The sequence below is a fragment of the Phacochoerus africanus genome, chromosome 9 (genome assembly GCF_016906955.1).
Source record: "Phacochoerus africanus isolate WHEZ1 chromosome 9, ROS_Pafr_v1, whole genome shotgun sequence".
In the NCBI taxonomy this organism is placed as follows: Eukaryota; Metazoa; Chordata; class Mammalia; order Artiodactyla; family Suidae; genus Phacochoerus; species Phacochoerus africanus.
Window position 1 is genome coordinate 26,478,094 of NC_062552.1, and position 19,517 is coordinate 26,497,610.

The following is a 19,517-nucleotide window of genomic DNA, read 5'->3' on the forward strand; positions in this document are numbered from 1 at the left end:
AAAGCAAATTTGCTGTTCATCTCTGGATAGACTTTGGGAAATTTCGAGCTCTCTACACTGTATTTTTTTTTTTTTTAAGTTTTATTGGGAGTTCCCCTTATGGCTCTGTGGGTTAAAACTGTGAGGATGCGAGTTTGATCCCTCGCCTCGCTCAGTGGGTTAAGGGTCTAGTGTTGCCGTGGGCTCTGTTGTAGGTCACAGATGTGGCTTGGATCCCATGTTGCTGTGTCTGAGGTGAAGGCCTGTAGTTGCGGCCCAATCCCACCCCTAGCCTAGGAACTTCCAAATGCCGCAGCCGTTAAAAAAAAAAATATATATATTGGAGTATGGTTGACCTAAAATGTTGTGTTAATTCCCAGTGTACAACAAAGGGAATCAATTATGAATCAGTTATATATCCATGCTTTTTCAGATTCTTTTCCCGTAGAGGTTATTACAGAGCATAGAGTAGATTTCCCTGTGCTATATAGTAGGTCTTTTTTTTTTTTTTTTTTTTAGCTATTTCTTGGGCCGCTCCCACGGCATATGGAGGTTCCCAGGCTAGGGGTCGAATCGGAGCTGTAGCCACCGGCCTACGCCAGAGCCACAGCAACACAGGATCTGAGCTGCGTCTGCAACCTATACCACAGCTCACGGCAACGCCGGATCGTTAGCCCACTGAGCAAGGGCAGGGACCGAACCCGCCACCTCATGGTTCCTAGTCGGATTCGTTAACCACTGCGCCTCGACAGGAACTCCCTATAGTAGGTCTTTGTTACTTGTTTATTTTATATATAGTAGCATGTAGACGTTTATCCCAACCTCCTAATCAGTGTGATGTGAGAAAGACGAGGCAGGGCAGTGCCTTAGTCTGGTTAAGGCAGAGGTCTAAGTAAATCAGCCTGAGATGGTAGTCTGACAGCTTCACAAACTGAGTATGTTGTCTCGGCCACCTGGAAGTTCCCTGTGCTCCCTGGGCCCTGCTGGCTGACACAGAGGTGCTTAAAAGAGCCAGATTATATGAGGGGGCTGCAGATAATTTGTTTTGGGGCTGTGGAGGAGCAGTTGGCTTCAGCAGCTGATGCCAGCACAGAGACCAAATGTACCGGATGGGACCAAGCACAGCTCAGCAGAATATTCTCAGTGACTAATTGACTAAGCAGTGACTAAATGACTAAGGGTGATTACAGGGGAAGGTAGCTTAACCCTCTGAAACCATAGGTTCCCTTAGGAGGGAAACCGGAAGAATGAGGAAGAGAATAATTAAAAACTCAATGAGTTTGTCTAATGAAAAAAGCCTGAGTTCCTAATAGCCCAGAGAGTCTGTTGAATCTAAAAGGACTGAAGTCCCTTGAAAGCATTTGAGATTTTTTTATCTACTGAGTAGAAATGGAAACTTGAGACAGATGACATCATCTTTGGGTTTTAAAAGTGCATTTTGTGTGTGTATATCTGAGTTAGAGTGTGCACATTTCAACTCTTGCCGTATTAGTCTGTTTGGCATTCCACACAGTAAAGGACTTATCATAAGGCAGACAAGCTGCCACGAGCCCAAATGGATGCGTTTGTAGCTTTAAACCACAAGCAATCCTTGAGAGGAGATTTACAAAATTTCCACAATTCTTCTTTATTTTTATGTCTCTGAAAATTTCCCCTCCCCTCCCCCATCGTGTGATCAAATCATGGTGCAGATTCCTCCCAGGGCATCCTGAATCCTTCTTTGTAAATCCTTAAGTTTCCAGAATCTAGCAGCATCTACATTGGTTGCCTGGCTCCTCTAATGTCTGCCCAGCTCAGCAGTCCCGGATGCTGAGGTCACCTCCTACGTATCATAACCAGTATCCCAACCAGTATCAATATATCATCCATGGACCTGCCTTTCCTCTCAAAGCACGGGCTAACTTTTAGAAAAAAGTGCATGTCTGAAGACATGAGCTCATGTTCCACGTCCAGTCTGGGACAGCCCCCCATGTGTTAGAGGGCTGCCCCCTGCATTCCCCACCTCACTCCTCCTTCTCCAGGGCTGACGCGTCATTTGCTTTTAACAGGTGACTGGTCCTCCAGGACAAGGTTGTAAGTCCATTACTCCTTTTGCTACCCTCACTTTTGCCCCCCAGAAACAATCTTCTAAAAGTTTAGTGTCTCTGGTAGAATGTACTTCCTTGGTTCATTACAGGGTATGACTTGGTTTGGGAGCAGCTAACAGTCTGCTTTGCATTATTCAGAGTAAAGAACATTAGCTGTTGTGTCAAATCGTAGCTGTTTATTCCTCACTGCAGTCTGTAGTGGGTGGAGCTGCTGTCTTCACAGCAGTCACTCAGGTACTGTGCCTCCTTCCAGAAAGGAGACTATCTCAGAATCCTTTGGTCCCAGCCATGAAAAGAAAGGAGAGTGGGTTCAAGAGACATTTAGGGTGAGGGAGTTCCCATTGTGGCACAGCAGAAATGAATACGACTAGTATCCATGAAGATGTGGGTTTGATCCCCAGCCTTGCTCAGTGGGTCCAGATCTGGCGTTGCCTTCAGTTGTGGTGTAGGTGGCAGATGCAGCTCGGATCCCACCTTTCTGTGGCTGTGATGTAAGCTGGTGGCTGTAGCTCTGATTCAACCCCTAGCCTGGGAACTTTCATATGCTGCAGGTGCAGCCTAAAAAGCAAAAAAAAAAAAAAAAAAAAAGAGAGAGAGAGAGAGACATTTAGGGTGATGCTTAGGAGTAGCATACATCAATCCCACCTACCTGGGCAGGGGGCCCTGCCTTCTGTCTCAAGAGGTGATAAAACTTTTTAAAGAAAGTCCATGCCTAAAGAAAGGGTAGGAAATAGATGGTAATGCCTGTCTTTGGGTGAGCCTGCCACTGTCTGTCCTCTGAACACCAAAGAGCAGGGGGCTCCCCCTCTGCAACACAGAACACACTCACCCTTTCCTTCAGGGGACAGGGTGGAATCCCAGGTAGTCACTGCATCTGCCCAGAGCCCAGGATCGCAGGGCTCTGTGGTCCTTTCCATCAGGTCCACCTGTGCCTCCTCTTGACCCTTTAAGCTACATGCTCACATAACAAGTCGTCCCTTTGGGTCCTTACCGCCCCCTGCTCCCTGTACCTGATAAACAGTAGTGATCAGGACAGGATAAACTCAGTAAACGTCTTACTGGGAAAGGGAAGGAAGGCAGGAAAACCTCAGAGTCACTGGTCATTGGCAGTGCTGGCATCTGTGCAGGAAGTTCTCCGTAAAGGCTGCCATGTGGGGTGATGAGGAAAGCTCTTGGTCTCCTGATCTCTTTTCTAGGACGAAACCTCCTATGCGGTATTTTTGGTGCTTCTTTGCTTTGCCCTTTGAATTGATTTTCCTTTTCTACATCCTCCTTCCCCATGCCTGAGATGGCTGTTTTAAGGGTGCTTGTATACCTTAAAAACCTGCCTCTTGCTAGTGAAAATTTAGGGTCCCATAGGAACTTTTAAGTCTCAATCAATTACTTTTTTTTTGTCATCTGGATTTTTTTTTTTGGTCTTTTTGGGGCTGTACCAGTGACATATGGAGGTGCCTAGGCTAGAGGTCCAATGGGAGCTGTAGCCGCTGGCCTTTGCCACAGCCACAGCCACACAGGATCCTAAGCACGCCTGCGACCTACAACACAGCTCATGGCAATGCTGGATCCTTAACCCGCTGAGTGAGGCCAGGGATAGAACCCACGTCCTCAGGAAGGCTAGTTGGGTTCATTAACCGCTGAGCCATGACAGTAATTCTGTCATCTGGATTCTTGGCTGTTTAGATAACACATTTTGGTCAAAAGCTTGGTGGGCTTCTGAGCTCTTTGCTTCCAGGCCTTTTCCATTTGCCCATCACCAGATCCACAGTTCTCCTCTCTGACAATTCTCCAGCTGACTTAATTCTTTGCTTCCTTACCTGCCTTCCTTGCCACTTAATGGGTGCCCACTTGAGACTGTCTCAATTATTGTTTCTGGGTGGGGAATTCATGATTTTATTATTGTTATTTTTGAAGTTGAAATTTAATGAATGGATTAAACAGTGTTAAGGTGTAGCTAAGGCCTAGCTAAGGCAAGAATTATTGAACTTACAACTTTACCAATGTAAAGGTATAGTGATGCTGGCACTGAATATTATTACAATTAAAATATTTACCATATGTAGACATAGGAAAATTAGAAATTTAGAAAAGGAAGGAATATATATGACCAGTAAAAAAAGTTAAGAAGTTACAATCTCTTGTTTTTAAAGGAATACAAATGAAGTAGCAGCGTATTTTATTTACTTGCTTGGCAAGATTTAAATGGTGGTAGCCGGTGTTGGTATAGATGTAGGGAAATGAAAAAACTCCACTCACTGCTCTTAGGGCAGAAATTATCCTAACTTTTCTGGAGGAAAAGTGTTGTTTTCACAGGGTTTAACGGGCAAAGTCTCTGACTCAGAAATTTCAGTTTAAAAAATTGCCCTTAGGAAATATTTATACAGATGCACAAAGATGTTATGTAGAAAACTCTTCCTTGAAGGATTCTTTGTAATAGGAACAAATTGTAGCAATTATAAATGATTAAAATATCTCAAAGAGGTTTTATTAAATAGATTTTATTATGTTGGGATAGTAGATGTCTATTAACAATAATTGTATGGGTATTTATTAACACACAAAGATATTTCTGGTGTATTAAGTAAAAAAAGCAAGTTTTAGGAAAATATATATGATACTTCTATGTATTTCTAAATGTGGGCACACATTTATACATGTGTGTATGTGTGTGTATAGGAAAAATTTTAAAGCAGAAATAGCAAAATTTAAACAGTGAATATCTCTGCCCGTTCGAATTTCAAGTGATTTTGAATTATTTTTTTTCCTCTGGGGCATTTTTATTTTTAATATTTCTTTTATTAGATGATCATGTATCACCCACATGACAAATTTTATGGGAGAAAACAACTTACTGATTTGAAAGGCAGAAATGATGACATTGTTAACTTAAAATTTGATTTCTGATGCAGTTGGAGAATTTCCCCCAGTATTTGTTTCCATTTTTCCTCTGGTTATATTGTATGCACACAGGTTTTACGAGTTTATTATTTTAGTTTTTCCCTTTCTTGTGCAATTTAGAAGTCTTTATGTATTTAAATGAATAAACTTGATTTCTCGTTACAATTGCATTTAAGTTACAAATGCAATTGTAACCAGCTTTACAGATATAGTCTTAAGAACCTAAGTTTGTGCATCTCTCTGGCTCCATAATATAGAAGGTCCTTTCACTTACTTATCTGAAACAGCCTATCACCCCCAACAGCTACTCCAAGCCATTGAGGCTCTGCTCGAGTCAGACTGTGTCACTTCCTCTCCTTCCTCTCAGCAGATAACCTGACTACTTCATGGACTGAAACTCCTTCAGATTCCTTCCTGTTCCACTCCTCCACTCTTCCCCCTCAGTCACGTAGACCCTTATCTGCATCTCCAGGCATCCTTATCTCCATCACGCCCCCTTCAGTGGAAAGAATTCCTCTTCTATCTGGCTCCCAGATCCCATCCTCCATCACCTCCTTGGCAATCTTCCATCTGTCCGCAATCTCCCCTTTTTTCCTGTTTGTTTCTTTTTGTTGTTTCATTTTCCTCTGAATATAAGCAAGTTACAGTTCCATCTGCCTAAAATGGAAACAAAATAAACAAACCCCAAACCCTTTCTTTGAGCTTTTCTGATCACAGTGACATAAAGGAGTTGTGATCACGTTAAGCTCTCAGCATTTATCGAACACTCAAAATGGCAAGATAACAGTTTCTGGAGCTGCGTAGATGAATAAGTCACGTATCTTTGAGGCGGTTTACCACTGTCCTTCTGTGTTCTTAGAGCTCTGGGTCTGATAGACATCACTGCTTAAAAATGGAGCTTCATGCAGGTTGGGGCACCTTTTCCAAATTCTGTTGGAGAATCTTTGAATAAAGGAAGACCTGACTAATTAATAAGTGAAGATCCCAGATCCTCTTCCAATCTTCAGAAGAAAACTGTAGATGTCAGTTGGCTAACAGATGCCATCCTTCCTCTTTCCTTTTAAGATTCAGGAAAGAGTAGTGTAGGATTTTCACCTCCACTGCATCAGGCTTCTCTCTTTAATGAACTAAAAGGACAACAGATGATTTTCTGTGTTCTTCTTGTCTTGACTTCTCAGAGATATCCTCTGTCCTTCCTGAAACCCTTTTCTCCCCCACTGCATTTTTTGCCTCTGCCATCTCTCAGGTTGCTTTTCCCCACAAATTGTTTGTGGACTTGTCTCTGTTTTCTCTCTGCCCTGTTTAAGTTTCCTTGTTTCCCCGACCTGTTTTATCTTCCTCTATGACTACGCTCACACACATTTAAAAAGTATCAAGGAAGGAGTGGATTAAAGATTGAATTAATTCACAACCTTAAGGAAACTTAGGAAAGGGGAACCCAAGTGTCATTTCCAAGATCTCATGTCTAATAAGAACTAGAAGGATCCTGAACTTACCCTGGATTTCCTAACTCCAAATCCCATCTAAGGGCTCCTATGCAATCCTTAGTTCCTATGCAATGTTATATCAGGAGTATTTAAGTGGACACTTTCATCTTCCTCTAGTAGCTCTCCAAGCTTTTTAAAAATGTGATATTTATGATCACCTTTAGAAGTAAAATCCCTCCCCCCGGATGCTATGATGATGCAAAGATAAAATTCTTTTTAAAATTAATTTTTAAAACTGAAGTATAGTTGATCTACAATGTTGTGTTGGCTTATGGTGTACAGCAAAATGATTCAGATATACCTTTTTATGTTCTTTTCTGTTATGATTTTTTACAGGATATTGAATAGAGTTCCCTGTGCTACACAGCAGGACCTTGTTGTTTATCTGTTTCATGTATAGTAGTTTGTATCTGTTAATCTCAAACTCCTAACTGATTCCTCCCCCACCCCCTTTCCCCTTTGGTAGCCATAAATTTATTTTCTATGTCTGTGAATCTGGTTCTGTTTTATAAGTAACTTTATTTGTATCATATTTTAGATTCCATATATAAGTGATATCATATGGTATGTGTCCTTGTCTTTCTGACTTAGTTCACTTAGTTTGATACTCTTTAATTTCATCCGTGTTGCTACAAATGACATTATTTTATTCTTTTTTAAATGGATGAGTCCATTGTATATGTATATATCTGTATCTACTACATCTTCTTTATCCATTCATCTGTTGATGGACATGTAGTTTGCTTTCATGTCTTGGCTATTGTAAATAGAAATGAAATAAATAAATAAAATAAAAATAAATTAAATAAATTAAAAAATCCTGAAAGAATATACAGTAAAAATGTAGCAGTTTGTTTTGGAACATTGTACATGCTTATTATTTTCTTTTACTCTTTCTATTTTTATGAATTTTTGAAAAATAGTCATCAGGCGTTCCCATCGTGGCTCAGAGGAAAAAAATCTGCATAGCATCCATGAAGATTCAGGTTCTATCCTTGGCCCCGCTCAGTGGGTTAAGGATTTGGTGTTGCTATGAGCTGTGGTGTAGGTCGCAGATGCGGCTTTGGTCCCAAGTTGCTGTGGCTGTGGTGTAGGCCAGCAGCTGTAGCTCCAATTCAACCCCTAGCCTGGGAACCTCCATATACCGTGGGTATAGCCCTAAGAAGACAAAAAAATAGTCATAAAGTATTATTTTTATAGTCAGGAGACATGCCATGAATATGAAACTTCAGTCTAAGATCAGTGGCTTCTGGTCTGAAATACTTAAAAATTTGTTAATTAATTTGTAGTCTCAATGATTATTACTAGAAGGATTAAATCTTTAAGCATTACTAAGATTGGTTTTGCTTGTCTCCTTAGTAATTTTGCTGAGTTTTTGCAGGATTTCTTTTTAAAATAAAAATTTTATAGGCAAATACTTTGGGTATTGCTCAATCAGAACATTTTATTTTACCAAATTCTCAAGCTCTTAACCAAAGGATGAAATCATGATGAGATCATTAAAAAGGCAGTTTGGCACTTGAGAAACCATTCGATACACTATTTAAGAAAGACTTTTATCTATGCCAATGAAATCATCATGACTAATAGTTTTAACATTGATATTATTATGTTGCTTTAAAGTCCCTATCTAATTGTAATATGTCAACATTTGTCTTAATTTATCAGGATGGGGAAAATAAAGAATGAAAGTTAAATTATTTACTCAAAGACACATACCAACATTTTAAACATCTAGAAATGGGAATCTGGTCCCTGACATTAAATTAGTGCTCTATTCATTAGAACATATTTCCCATTAATGATACCAGTTTTATTAAATAATCCTTATAGAATTAATTTATTTAAAATATGCTCTGTGAACTGTAATCAAAATTTGGCTTTATTTGTATGCTTTAGTTTGAATTTTGAAAATTACCCCAATTTTTTTTTTTTTTGGAGAGGTCGTGAAAAGGAAAATTCAAGCTATTGACAGATAGCATATAATACTAAGAAATAAATTTGAAAATCTTTGGAATAAAAATTCCATTATAAGATTTTTTTTTCCAGATTTTAATTCTATCAAAATCTGGTTTCTTGAATTTTGTATTGCGTGAGACACATACAGAGGAACTTTCTCCTAGGCTTTTAACATTTGCTTCCGATTTGAGCTGTCAATGTTTCAAATGTTCCTCCTTACAATATTTTTGTTCCATTTTATTTCAGTCCTTTTGAAACCATGAGAGAAGTAAAAAATAGAATATTTAATATTTTAAAATTTGTGGGTAAAGTTTGGGATACATGGAGGTCTTGCTTTATATTTGGTGTAGTTACTTTGTTCACTTTTAGTTTTAATAAAATGTGAAACAAAATAAAACTCTCCAGTGTATAAGACTGTTTATTTTATTGTGCTCTGTTTAGTTATTCAAGAAAAAAAGAAGTTACAGAAGTGTAATCATTGCCATCTGTTGTATTTGAAGTAAAATCTAGCCCCAAAGTCAAAAAAGTCATGGCAACAACTTATAAAAACAACTGTAGTAATATCAACTCACTATGGTGACTGGTGAAACTTTATTTTTCTCCCAAATGAAGTAAGTTTCCTTAGAGGATTATTCTAACATATGATTTATATCATTATTAAATTTTCCTCCAAAATCATCAAAGTCTCTAATAGCACTGTTATTTAACTCTGCCTGATAGGAGATTAGCAGATTTTTCTGTCACTCGGACTCTAACTCATCAGAAGTCCCCCTTTGGAGAGAACATTATTTTTAAGAACTTAGGACATGATTTTAAGGAGAAATGTGTGTATATATGTGTATACATTTTCCCACAGTATTAAATGGCTACTGTTATTGGCAAATATAAAAAGCATGCAAATTTGGTCAAGTGTAGGGTTTTTATTGTGACTTAGGAACATTTGTTCTTATAATGGTACTGCCTTAGGCTGTGTTTTTGTCATGTTTTTCTTTAGAAATTATAGCTGTAAAACATTAGGTGGTCTTCAAGGTAGACATGTCTTATATGAGGCTGTTCTCTCTAGAGAGCATAAAGTCGAAATACAGCACCATTGGTTTCTTTTGAAATCAGCAGAGCTAATATTTAAAGACACTCATTGGAATTGCTGATGTATTTACTCAGTTTTTTATTTTCCAAAAGGGAACTCTAATTACTCTACCAAAGGAAAAAAGGACCTCTGCTACATCCATACGTACACACTTTAAAATCGTTTTAACCTCTCTAAATATTTTTCAAAAGAAACCATAATCAGAAGTATTGTAGACACTCAAACTGTAGCATATTTTAGAGAAATCAGCATATAATCTACTGTCAAGTTATTCAATTTTTTTCTCTAATTCTATTCCAGGAGTGAAATAACTAAACAAATTGAAAAAATCATTTAAATGATTATACCAAATTTTCGTGTGTAATGTGGAATTAACCAACCTTGCTTTTACTACCTGACGCAAGTATTGTGATTTTAAATAGGAAAATAAATTTGAAAGTTCTTTGGGTTTGTTCAGGACAAAGTGTTGATATCAAAGAACTTATGAAATCCTGTTGTTATGATTTCGACACTAGTCAAACTTGAACTAATGTGATTTATGGTGTTGGCAGCATTTGTATATGTGTGAGTGTTTGGTAGAAGAGAAAATGTATAAAGGTAAAAGTTATTCACTCCTTTACCACATATCTTGTTGTCTATTATGGAAGAGGCACTGTGCTAGATATTGTGTAGAATTCTTAACTGAACTTGAAGGAGTTTATAGGCCAGATTAGATGGGAAGATAACACACATTCATATCACCGCAGGACACTCATTACCTGCTTTATATAATCTTAATACCAGGCCACGTAAGCCTGGACGTAAGTATAGAATCATACTTTAAAAAATTATTTTATTGAGGTGTAGTTGATTTACAATGTTGTGTTAATGTCTGCTGTACAGCAAAGTGATCCCGTAGTGCATATATATACATTCTTTTTCAGATTTTTTCATAATGGTTTATCTCAGGATATTGAGTATAGTTCCCTGTGCTGTACAATAGGACCTGGTTGTTCATCCATTCTATATATAATAGTTTGCATCTGCTAATCCTGGACTCCCACTCCATCCCACCCACCTTCCCTCTTGGCAACCACAAGTCTGTTCTCTATGTCTGTGAGTCTGTTTCTGTTTCTTTTTTTTTTTTTGTCTTTTGTCTTTTTTGTTGTTGTTGTTGTTGTTGCTATTTCTTGGGCCGATCCCATGGCACATGGAGGTTCCCAGGTAGGGGTCGAATCGGAGCTGTAGCCACCGGCCTACACCAGAGCCACAGCAACTGCGGGATCCGAGCCGCGTTTGCAACCTGCACCACAGCTCACGGCAACGCCGGATCATTAACCCACTGAGCAAGGGCAGGGACCGAACCCGCAACCTCATGGTTCCTAGTCGGATTCGTTAACCACTGTGCCACGACGGAAACTCCTGTTTCTGTTTCTTAGATAAGTTCATATGTGCCATATTTTAGATTCCACATATAAGTGATATCATATGGTATTTGTCTTTCTCTTTCTGATTTACCTCCCTTAGTATGAAAATCTCTAGTTCTATCCATGTTGCTGCAAAGGGCATTATTTTGTTCTTTTTTATGGCTGTAGTATTCTATTGCATACTTTCCACATCTTCTTTATAGGATCGTATTTTTAACAAACATATTTTATTTGACTGTGTTTCCCAATACTAAAACTATTACTTGGATTCTTTAGGTGGCTAAACACCATCTAAGAGTGGGATGTTTTGGTCCAGTAACCATCTGCCATTTTTTCTTTTTCTCCTGAAATGATTTGGTTACATATGCTCAAAAACAAAAAAACAAACCAGAACAAACAAAACAAACAAACTGTTGGTGACTCACCTGAGTGACTGAATGTCAACAAAAGCTGTGTGTGTGTGTGTGTGTGTGTGTGTGCGCGCGCGCGCGCGCGCGCGTGCGCGCGCATGCGTGGGCATTTGTGCGTGGACCTCATTGCCTCTTTTCTTTCTCAAAGATACCAGACTCATTTTCTGCCTTGGGATGACTTTACCCTGCTCCCCCCAGCACCCTAACTCTAAGCAGCAAAGCCATCGATATGACCTACAGGATTTTCCTGGGTTTGCCAAACATGCTATTTAACCACCCTACTGAAAATTCAGTGCCAAAGAGCTGGCGCAGCGGCAGCTGCCCTGTGAGCTGGGAAAACCCTTCCTGCGCCGGGAGAGCCAATGGTCCACAGACTCTACAGCTACAGTGTGTAACCTAAAACTTGGAAGGTTCTTCTTCTCTACCTTTCTGGTGTGTACACCAGTAATACTCAGAATTTCAGTGATGCAGTCATTTACCTTTGCTTGCCCGTAGCTCCCTCTCTCCCTGGGTTCAGACAACAATCCTCAGTGATAGGGAAGAAAGGCTCTGTGAGAATCACTGGGATCCTCTCTAATCAATGTGTTGTCTTGAACCAGTCTTGTGTACTGATCCTTACTTTGGATTAGCATCTTTCCCACAGATTATTTTTTTTTATTACTCAAATGAATTTATCACATTCCCACAGATTATTGTCTTTATAATATAAAGATATATCATTTGTGCCTTCCTCATCTGTCCTGAACTTGTCTAAATCCTAAAACAGGAACAACAACAACAACAACAACAAAAACCCACTTTGTGTGGCAAGTTTTAAGCCAAAAAAGCTTAAAACAGGGAATTAAGGATTTACACAATGCGTGGAGGGGCTGAAGGGCGTGGATTCTATGCTCTTCAGGAAAAACTCCCAGAGCATCACAGAATTGACTCACCAGAATCTTCTCATGCTTCCTCTAGGACTGCTGTGGGCACTACTACATTCATGAACAGCCTAGGAATTTGGGATCCAGACACTAGGGAACTGCACCTGCTGTTGTCATAATTGACTCTGGGCATCTGGTGACCTGGAGTGGGAAGATATTTGCAGGAATATCTCATATCCTTACAACTTATCTTTACAGTGGAGGAAACTGTGGCTCACTTTTCCCATTCTAAATATTTTGCAAGTCCATCTAATCAGTGGCATCTATTTTGCACCCAGAACTCTAGCTGAAAGATAGATCCAGAAATATTTACACCACAACAATTGGCAAACAATTTATATCAGAGCTTCCCTCCCCTTCTCCCTCCAGAAAACTGGTTTTAAACATTTCTTAGCACAGCACTGGTATATTGACTCTGTCCCCAATGTCTTCTGTATTTTGCAGAGGACATATCATACATAATCAAAGTGTAAAGTAAGATTAGAATTTCATAGCATTGTAAGATTAGAACTTTCATGAAGAATTTGATGCTGATGGACTGAAAGCTACTCCTTTTGCTACTTTTTAATAAAGATTCTTTTTTTTTTTTGTCTTTTTGCCATTTCTTGGGTCGTTCCCGTAGCATATAGAGGTTCCCAGGCTAGGGGTCGAATTGGAGCTGTAGCCCCTGGCCTACACCACAGCCACAGCAACGCGGGATCCGAGCCGCGTCTGCGACCTACCCTACAGCTCACGGCAACGCCGGATCGTTAACCCACTGAGCAAGGGCAGGGATAGAACCTGCAACCTCATGGTTCCTAGTCGGATTCGTTAACCACTGCGCCATGACTGGACCTCCTTGATAAAGATTCTTAAAAATGAAAGCGTAGGACTTCATAACACCATTCTGCCATGAGATATTAAGGAGCCAGAGTGGAAAATTACAGTAACAGCTGGTACTGTTGTACCAGCAGTAAGGCTTACTTCTATCAGCAAACCTATTTATATATTCCTGTTCAATAATACCCATTTTCTCTGTTCTGACCCAGTTTTACAGTTTGAAGCTATCTAGAAATAAAGATACTGTGTGCATGTAATGTGATATAATGACTAATTTTTTCACCATTTAAATCTCATAGATATCGTCATGTTCAGTTAGAGTTAACACTACCATTAAAGGCTGATGCAGTTTATTTGCATGTATAAACATTTTCAATTTATAACTCAATGGAAAATCTTCTAAAATTGGCCTTTTTAAGAAGGTGTATGTAGTTTGGGAGAAAGGATTTCAATGGGCCCTTGACTTTTTCTTTATAATTAGTTAATGATAATTAGATTCATTTTGTTCAAGCTAAAGTTATCCTTTTTTTCTTTTAAGTTTAAGAAATGTTCCTAAGTGCTGTATGGTTATGTATAAACGAAGAAAAATCAAAATGGATGTTTTTGTAGAATCAAGGTTAGACCTTGGGTGTGAAGACATTCTCCCCTGTCCTAAGCAGCATTGAAGGACACTTAAGATATAGCACTTCCAAGAAAAATGGAATTAACTGTGTCTTTGGTAGAGGAAACAACTGTGATGGTGTGGATTCTGGATAATTTTTGAGAATTATCCAGTAATAATGTCATCCAGGAATATGACATTACACTAGATTATGGAGCTAACCAGATGGAAAGTCACATAATCTGAGGCAATTTCAGTTGCCCCTTTATATTCTTTGTGTGTGAAGGTGTTTGAAACAAAACTGCTGAAAACTGAGCTTTGTCAGGTAGAGGCAGCTTCAGTGGATTATGTTGGGAAACGTTTGAATGGAGGAAGGATGTCTAATTAACTAAGTAAAGATCTCATATTATCTTGAGTCTGTCTATGGCAGAGAATGATGGATGTCAGTTGCAGGAACAGCCTAGGTGGCAGGAGTCCAGTGTTCCTGCAGGTACAGAATGGTGAGCAGACCCCATGAGAAGGGAGAAAGGGACTTCCCTCTGGAAAACTGTATAACAGGAAGTAGAGTGAGCCCTAGAGAGAAGATTCTGTAGTCAGTGACTGTACTTGACTTTGAGGAGGTTGCTTTCCTTGTCACCAGTGAAAGAAGTGAGACTTGCTTGTTAACTATTAATAAATATTTGTGTGGCTCATTCCTAAAATTATCATGACAAGTGGTAGAGATTGAGCTTATTTATTTAGATGGGCTGAATTCCCAAATTTTTTGAGTGAAAAATGTTGCCAAAAGGGGGATGATACCCCTTAAAAGAACAGATTCTTGGTGACAGTGGTCTTTTTTGATGCTAGAGTTACAAAGATAAGACCAATAGATCAATATCAATGACATGAAATCTCTGTAAATTTAACTTTACTCTTCCCTGCTTTGCAAAACATTTCATTGAAAATCTGTTTGAAGGACTTTCAGATAAAGCGATTACCTAAACACTGATTTCTAGAATTACCTCTTACATTATGATTGAATGACAAAATAATAGAGAAACCCAGAATTAATGCCGGCAACTAGGAAAAAATACTGTAAGTTTTCCATAACATTTCAGGAATTTATGCTTGATATGGTATATAGATTGATGGGCTCTCTAGGAGCCACATTTGAAAGTTTTTTTTGATGAAGTAGGTTAGCATAGGGAAGTCTGGTAAACTCCTTCAGAAGGTGAGACCACTCTTGGAAGAGAAAGATACATTCCACTTGGGCTCTTACTACTAAAATTTAAGGCATTTAAAATGACCTGCATTGCAGGACCCGTGGACCCCATGTAACTGTAGATATGAGATAGTTACCTTATTTACAGCTTTGCTCTTGTAAGATAACTTTAAAAGGAAAGACAAAAATTAATAAAAAGAATAGAGGAAGAATGAAAACCTGCTTAGAAATAGGAGTTCCCGTCGTGGCGCAGTGGTTAACGAATCCGACTAGGAACCATGAGGTTGCGGGTTCGGTCCCTGCTCTTGCTCAGTGGGTTAACGATCCGGCGTTGCTGTGAGCTGTGGTGTAGGTTGCAGACATGGCTTGGATCTCGCGTTGCTGTGGCTCTGGCGTAGGCCGGAGACTACAGCTCCGATTGGACCCCTAGCCTGGGAACCTCCATATGCCACGGGAGCGGCCCAAGAAATAGCTAAAAAAGACAAAAAAAAAAAAAAGAAAGAAATAGGTAGACACTCAAAGGAAATGAGTTGTGTGATCTACAAAAATTAAGCATACAGTAACGTAATAAAAACCTACATTATAAAGTATAAAGGTTATAGTGTGAGATCAATCTAATGAAGGCAATTAAAATTTCCATGAAAGGTTTGGTGGTTGGGGATTAAAAAAATGAACTGAGAGTAGAACTTGAATATAGATTGTTATTTTCATAAAATAATTTTTAAAAGAAGATAGTAAGGAATAAAGAAATAAAGGAAGTACATTTTGCGAGCCGGAGTCGGACTTGACTCTACACATTCACAGATCTTTCTTGGAACAAGAAAAGTGTAAATGAAAAGGCACTAACATTAAGGCAGAATCTAGTGAAATATTTGAATTTGGAAGTCAGAGAAACAGTCCCATAGCGTTTGGTCAGGAGATGAAATAAATCTATGAGCTTCAAGCAACATTAAACTTGCTCAACCCCAAATCCACCACACTTTAAATCAAGGAGATAGTGAAACAACATCTATGTTTTTAAGGGAAAACTTGTGATCTAGAATTTCTCTACCAGCTGAATTGGTTTTTATTTATGTTATAAACATATCTTTTTATTAAAAGGCAAGCAGTGAAAATTGAAACAAAAAAGTAAAATGAAATTTAAATCACTGTAATTATCTTTTTCCAGAGAAGATGTAGAGATTGCCAACATGAAAAGATGCTCAGCATCACTATTCATCAGGGAAATGCAAATCAAATCCACAGTGAGGTATCACATCATACATGTCAGAATGGTTATTATCAAAAAGACAACAAATAACAGGTATTGATGAGGATGTAGAGAAAAGAGAACCCTTGCGTGCTGTTGGTGGAGATGCAAATTGAGCCACTATGGAAAGCAGTATGACAGTTCCTCAAATAATTAAAAAATAGAACTACCATAAGACCCAGAAATTCCACTTCTGGGTACTTTTTCAAGGAGAACAAAAATGCTAATTCGAAAAGCTATATGCATCCCAGCATTCATGGTAGCATTATTTATAATAGCCAAAACATGGGTGCAACCTAATGGATGCCTACTCACAGATGAATGGATAAAGAAGATGTGGTATATGTATACATACAATGGACTCTTACTCAGCCATAAGTAAGAATGATATCTTGCCATTTGGACTACATGGATGGATCTATAGGGTATTATGCTAAGTGAAATAAATCAGAGAGACTAATAGTGTATGATTTCACCTACCAAAACAAATGAACAAAGATAACAAAACAGAAACAGACTCATATATACAGAGAGCTAATATGTAGTTGACAGATGGGAGGGGTTGGGAGAGAAGGGAAATAGGTGAGGGAGATTAAGTGTTACAAACTTCCAGTTACAGAATAAATGAGCCATGGGAGTGAAATGTACAGCATGAAGAATATAGTCATTTATAATATCTTTGTATGGTGACAGATGGTACCCAGGCTTATCATGGTGATCATTTTGCAATATAGAGAAATATCAAATCACTATATTTTACACCTGGAACTAATACAGTGTTGCAGGTCAATTAAAAAATATTTAGACATTGGGAGGAAATGTATCAAAATGCTAATGGTAGTTATATCTAGGGGGTGGGGATTATAGGTGATTGCTCTTTTTTATTTTATGATTTTATGTATTGCTTATTGCTAGTTCTCTGCAGTGAACATGCATTGCTAATAAAATTGAAAGCAATAAATGTTATTAAAAATGAGAATAATTGTAATTGTGTACAAAATGCAAGTGTCATGAGAATACTAAAAATGTGAAATACACTGAAAAATAACAATAATAAACTGAGTTTAAAATCTTCAATGAATTATTGATAGTGTAATAGGGATTTGGAAGGAGTAATGGATGAAGGATTATGCAAGCATGAAAATAAATGACTAACAGATAATTAAATACTGAAATAAAAACTTAAAAATATTAAAAAAATGAGAAAATATGATGGCACTTTTCGGAAGCACAAAAATCAGAAGTGAGTAAGCAGAAATCATTAAAAATGAGAAATAATAAGTAAAATGAATTGCTTTCCATATGCAAAATACATAAAACTTTAATCATGCTTAAAACGTCACACTCCTGAGAAATGACATATAAGAAGCTTAAAGTCAAAGATGATAGCCATGAGATCATAACCATTTTTTATAATATTTACTGCAAACTAGCTGCTGAGCACCTGTTCTGTGCCACGCACTGTTCTAGAAGATTTATCAATGTACTAAATGGACACAGATCTATGCCCTGGTGGAGACTATATCATGTATTGTTATGAAGTGATATAATAAATAAGTAAAATGTATTAGGAAATGACATACACATATGCTTTGGGGAAGAGAAAACATCAAGTAAGGAAAGGGTGATTGGAATTACAAGTTACAACCACAAATTGGATGGTCCGAAAGTTCTAGGTAGGAAAATGACATTTGGGCAAACACTGGAAGCAGATGAAAATTTTCATCATCTTGATATTTTGAGGAACAGAGATCCAGGCAGAGTGCATCATCTTTACTCTCTCAGACTACCATTGTCTAGTATTAGTTCTTTTTTCCTCTCTTTCCTTCCTCCCACCCTCCCTTCCTCTCTCTCTTCCTTCCTTCCTTCCTTTTTTGTTCCTTCCTTCCCCTTCCTTCCTTCCTCTTTCTTTCTTTCTTCTTTCTTTCTTCTTTCTTTCTTTCTTTCTTTCTTTCTTTCTTTCTTTCTTTCTTTCTTTCTTTCTTTCTTTCTTTCTTTCTTTCTCTCTTTCTCTCTCTCTCTCTCTCTCTTTCTTTCTTTCTTTCTTTCTTTCTTTCTTTCTTTCTTTCTTTCTTTCTTTCTTTCTTTCTTTCTTCTTTCTTTTCTCTCTTTCTTTCCTTCTTTCTCTCTTTCTTTCCAGAAGCAGCTTTATTGAGATATATTTACACTTTTACCAGTTTCTCTATTCCTCCCTATATCTCAAATCTTCCTTCTGGAATCTTCTGGAATCCTTTCCTTTCAAATCGCTCTCAAGATTTTTTTCCCCATAAAATTCTGTTTTGTTTTGAAAAGCCTTTCCCCCCCATTGTTCTTGAAAAATAGTTTTGTTGGAAACACAGTGGTGGACCACGATACCCAGAGACATTTCTTCCTAATTTTGAAGGGATTTCAATATTTTATTATTTCCTGAGTTCCTGTTGAACATTTTAGATGAAAGGTTAGTTTTTGTTCCTTTGTAGGTAATCTTTTATTTCTAACTGCTTTTAAATTCTGTTTATTTTGGCCACAATGTTTCTAATAGTGAGTTTCCTTTGCTTTTTTTCTTCTAAATTCTGCTTTGGATTTACCCAGTGTCTCACATCTGAGAATTTTAATAAATTCTATTTCTCTTAATTCCCAGCACAAAGGGAAAAAAACCTATTAATGGTGCATTTATAATTGTTTATGTTGAATTATCTAGTATATTCATGTCTAGAGGAAACTTCTGTTTTGACTAGGCACCACTGAGAAATTCTCTGCCTATAATTTTATCCATCATGATTGGAAGAGTTCCCATGGACTAGTTCATTTTTACCTTGTTTCTTCTTATTACCCAAATATTTCCAGAGCGTGGCCCTGTAGGATACACGTCTATTGCCATATGACTTCTGGCTCTACAGTGTCACAAAGCTAAGGAGTCAACACAGTGAGTGGCAGAAGTATGCCTAGAAGCCAGTTCTGTACTGGAATGGTAGCAATAACTTAACTGTACACAAAAATACTTGTGAACCACATGGGACCAGTGGACACTCAGGTTTGATACTAGAGCCAAAGCAAATGAACAGCCAACTTTTAGATGGTTCCCTTGAATGCTCCTTACATCTCTTGAGGCATCCAGTGAAAGGGCAAATGTGACAGAAGGGAACATGGACAGGAATGAGCCACCTGTCTTAACCAGTTGCAGTTTATTTATTTTATTTTATTTTATTTTATTTTTGTCTTTTGTCTTTTTAGGGCCATACCTGTGGCATATGGAGATTCCCAGGTTAGGCGTCGAATCAGAACTGTAGCCGCCTGCCTGCACCAGAGCCACAGCAACAGAGGATCCAAGCCTCCTCTGTAACATACATCACAGCTCATGGCAACACCAGATCTTTAATCCATTGAGCGAGGCCAGGGATCAAACCCACAACCTCATGGTTCCTAGTCGGATTC